Source organism: Elephantulus edwardii, unplaced genomic scaffold (assembly GCF_000299155.1).
Source record: "Elephantulus edwardii isolate Elephantulus edwardi_28Jun2011 unplaced genomic scaffold, EleEdw1.0 scaffold00013, whole genome shotgun sequence".
In the NCBI taxonomy this organism is placed as follows: Eukaryota; Metazoa; Chordata; class Mammalia; order Macroscelidea; family Macroscelididae; genus Elephantulus; species Elephantulus edwardii.
The window spans coordinates 23,268,411-23,273,563 of NW_006399763.1; positions in this window are offsets into that span (position 1 = coordinate 23,268,411).

Genomic DNA, 5,153 nt, shown 5'->3' on the forward strand with positions numbered 1-5,153 from the left:
TGGCTCTTGGGTTTTCATAGATACTTTTTACTATGTTGAAGAAATTCCCCTCTAATCTATTAAAAGGCTTATTAAGCTGTATAGTCCTTCTATGACAGGCACACTTTTGGTTTGCATACTCCCACTCAGCAAATGGCCATTGAGCTAGAACTAACTCATAGCCAACCCTCCAGCAGGTTTACAGAAGCTATAAATCACACAAAGGGCTTGCACACCTTTCTCTTATAGAGTTTCTCATTATTTTGAATCTTCAGATTGATTCCACTTTAGGATTAGCAGTATAACTTCCTATCTTATGGACTAGAACTCTAGGAGAGTGTTAATTCCAGTGTACAAATCCAGTAATGATTGTTGCTGTTGTTGCTGTTAGGTGCTGTTGAACCAAGTAGGACTCATAGCAACCCTATTACCAAAAGATCTGAACCCTGTCTATCTTGTGCCATCCTCATATTTCTTAACAAGAGCACACTGCAGCATTCACAGTGTCCATACACCTGATGGAGGGTCTTCATTTCCTCTTCAGACTCTCCACTCTTCCTAACATCATGTCTCTCTCCAAGGAATAGCCACTCCAAGCAACATGCCCAAAGTATGTGAGACAAAACCTCATCATTCTTTCCTCAAAGAGCACTCCAGCTGCTCCCCACCCCCATCCAAAACATTTATTCATTCTCTTGGCTGTGTATGGGATGTTCAGTGCTCTTCTCCAACACCACAGCTCAAAGGCATCAATTCTTTTTCTGTCATCCTTATTCATTGTCCAGCTCTCAGATGCATAGCATGTGATCAGAAAGACTATGGGCTAAATCAGACACATATTAGTCCTCAAACTGGTATCATTACTCCTTAATGATTTGCAGAGGTCCTTAAATGCAGATTTTCTCAATTCAGTGCATCTCCTTATTTCCTGAAAGCTGGCAGCAGGGTGTTAATTGTGGATCCAACCAAGATGAAGCTGTTGACAGTTTAAATCTCCTCTCCTTCCATCATGATGCTGCCTATTGGTTCAGTGGTAAGAATCTTTGTTTTCTTGACATTGAGATGCAATCCATACCAAACACTGCATTCCTTGGTCTTCTGCAGCAAATGCTTCAAATCCTTCTCACTTTCAGCAATCAAGGTTGTTATCATCTGAATAATGTAGATTATTGATGAGTCTCCCACCCATCCTGATGCCACATTCCTCTTCATAGGATCCGGTTTCCCAAATAATTTTCTCAGCATACAGATTGAACAAGATTGGAAAGAAAATGCAGCTCTGACACACTTCCTTCTTAACTTTAAATCATGCAGTATTTCTCTGCTTTGTTTGCATAACAGCCTCCTGGTCCAAGTATAGGTTTCGCATGAGCACAACTAAGTGCTCTGGGATTCCCAGTCTTCTCAATGTCAGCCACAACTCATTATGATCCACACAGTCAAATGTCTTTACCAATAATGCTTAGAATATTATTTATTGTGAGCCACAATTATTTTCCCCAAATAAGTGTTTGAGCCTTTTTCTTATTACTAAATTAATTCAGGATGCAACACATTCTTCTCCATCATAATAAGGAAGACAACTCATCACACATAAGAGAACAGTTCTCACTCTCCATTTACTTTTCTATTCTTTCCAAACTAGACAGTTTATCCACCGATAATTCTCATGGTGTTAATAATATACTCTAGACATAATATGTAAATATCCCTGATTGATGAGCATATTAATATAACATTTAATTTTAGACTCATCAAAGGAGTTAACAGAAGGACCATTCTATCCTCTGATAGGAGCACCATGCTTTTTATGAATAAAAGCTAAAATATTTTTAACTTCATTATCAATCAAAATATATTCTTGAGTGATATTTAGTCTTTGTGACCAGATAAAATGTCTTGTCATTTTTCTAACTTGAATTGTTCATTAATAGGTTTCTAACATCTATTTTTTTGTGTGGCAATTTATTTTTCTAAATGTAACTATAATATTGTTGTTAGGCACTGTAAAATCAGCTCTGAATCATAGCAATTCTATGTAAAACAAAACAAAGCCACGGGAGAAGGATGGGCAGTCTCCTCCTTAGTGATTTATTGCCTCTGAAAACCAACTAGAGGGTCAGCTGAGTGTCAATTCTGACTAAAAGATAAACAACAAACAACAAGGATGTCATAGAACTTAAATGATGTTGTACTCTAAGGACAACATCAATGTTTGATGTTGATATTTATCTCTTTTCTTTGTTCTAGAAATTAGGAAAGAAATTGGAATTTTATATGTGGTAGAAAGAGGGAGAGAATTCTTTTAAGTGTTGATATTTATTTACAAAGAGCATGCAACAAGCAACTGAAGTAGGAAAATGAAGTTGAAGTCACTCCTCCAAAGTGGAAAAGAAGACTACATACAGGAGGACTGTCATCAGTTGAATGCATGAAACTAGAATCATGAGGTTGATCAGCAATAATGACTTACTAATTGCTGGTGAGTGAGAACCAATTCATAACTGACCCTTCAGTAGGAATTTGCAAGTTGTAAATTGCATGGACAGAGATTTCCCATCTTTCCCCTGTGGAGTCACTGATGAATTCAAACCGTTAGAGAGACGCTGACTTTGAGTTGACAGTGCAACTGCCTATGGTCTACACCACCCAGGTTACTAGCACCAGTAAGGCAGATGAAAACAGAAAGAGCAATGGGATGAACATTATTGATCTTGATATTGTGAAACAAGACCAAGAAGGAGGCATGCTGTCATAAATCAGAGAAGAAATCCAAAAGTACAAGGAGAAACACAAACAGCCATTGCAAGGAATGCCAAGGATGAACGTGATCTAAAAAGGGGGAAAGGCCAAGAAACACAGTTAACAAACAATTAGGGCAAAATACAAGACAAATACAAAAGGAAATTACAAACAATTGGGGGCATAGGGAAACCCCTGAGAATTTTGACAAGAAAAATATCTCTGGTAATCTGGTAGAGAGAAATGACAGCATCTTAGAAATGGAATTTAAACATCAATTTTGCGCAAATAGTTTTCTACAGAAAGAAAAAGAAATTTCAGAGTAAATTACACTTCAGCAAAAATGTCACTTATGTTTTTAAGTAAATTTTTAATATTTGCTTAATGAATGTATTTGTAAAAGTAGATCACAAAGATCATCTTTAAGGATGTCAAGTTTCCTTTCAGAAATGTATCAGTAACCTGATGACTTCCCATTACCAAACCAAGCTCACCTACTCTCTGGCGCTTACTCAGTTCTAATATATTAATAGAAAGAAAATGTATGCTCTTAGATATAGGTAAGTTTTTTACGGTATTTTTTTGCTAAATAATGTAACATGGAAAACCACTGTTTCTCTTAATCTTTAAATTTCATTTCAGTTAGCTTTCAGTTATTTAAAATATAAAAGGAAACTGAAAAAATATTATTAGCAATTATAAACTGTGATAAACATTATGATTGTTTCTAGCTAAGTGAAGTGTACCTTTTCATTAGTGAAGATCTTTCAAATCAATTACAAACTAATGCAAGTTATAAAATGGATAAATATTCTTGTTTATATGTATATAAGATTTATAAAAAAAAATTCATTCCAAAGACTGTCAAAATTTCTGTGCCATCAAACATAGGCCAGAAGACAAGCTAAGAGACATATTTTCAGCAGTGAAACACTCTGGCATGTTTGTAATTGTGAATTTTGACATCTTTCCTATGCATAGAAGACTGTTTTTGTCCTGATTACATTCCAAGGTAAACATTGAAAAGCTTCTACATTTCAGAGTCACTTGTAAATCCTAATGTGAGCACTACTGCCCTTTATTGTTTTTCCTTTTATGATGACACACATGCCCTGGCTACACTGTGTTGTATTGTTCCACTGGCCTGGAGGTTGTTGTTGTTGTCATGTGCCTGCCACACATAACAACCATATGAACAACAGCCCCTAAACCCTACTCTATCCTGTGCCAATTTTATTGTCTCTGACACAGCTACTCCCATTACCACAGTAACTGAATCAATCCACCTCATAGAGTATTTTCCTCTCTTGAGCTGTCCCTCCACCCTCCCAAGCATGATGTCCCTCTCCAAAGACTGGTCCCACCTTGCAACATGTCCAAAGTATGTCAAAAATCTTCATAATCGTTGCCTCTAAGGAGCAGCCTGATCTCACCCTACCTAGGAAGAACTTGTTTGTTCTCCTAGCAATCTATGGTATATTTAATACTCTTCCCCAGCATCACAGCTCAAAGGCATCAATTCTCCTTTTATCATCCCTAGTCATTGTCTAGCTTTCCAATTCATAACAAGTACTTGTAAAGACTATGGCATGGATCAGATGCACTTTAGTCTCCAGACTGACATCATTGCTCTTTAATACTTTGGAGAGGTCTCCACTGCACTGCAATCCCTAAGACACATGGATCAAATCCACCAGCTGCTCCATGAGAGAAGCATGTGCAATCTCCTGCCTCTGGATTAACTGCCTCTGAAAACCTGCTAGTGTGGGTCAGTTCTGACTCAACTGTAGTCAACAAAAACCACCATATATGTAAATACATAGAATTACTGAAATAATAATTTTCCATGTAAAAAGTTACTGCTCAGAACTGATCAATGCTCTTTATTCTCTAATAATTTGATCAAGAAACTGTTTTTAGCAAGAAGCACATCCCAATGTTTGTTACTTTCTTTCCTTGTTTGTAACATCATCTTCTGCTGTAATGATGGTTAAATTGGCTTTCTCTCTTCCATGCGTTTGTATGTTCCTATATGCATCTACTCACTTCTATGCATCTACTCACTTCTAATTCCTTACCTAGTTTGTTCTCTCTTTACATGTACCTTCCATGTGCCTCCTAGATCCAAAATATTTGTTTGCATGTGTTTTAAGTTCTAATCATAACCTTCTCCTTGACACCACGATTATTCAATGCAGCTTTCATAGACACTAGTTTTGACATTCACTATCAATTGGCAGCATCAGGATGAATGGTGAAGAAATTGAGACTGTTCACAGCTTTAGTTTGCTTGGCTCCACAGTCAACACTCTTGGCACCAGCAGCCAGGAAATTAAAAGATGTATTGTGGCGAGCTCTGGTGACCTAGTGGCAAGAAGCTGCAATGCAATCCTAGAGGTGCATGGTTTGAATCCACCAGATGCTCTGCTGAA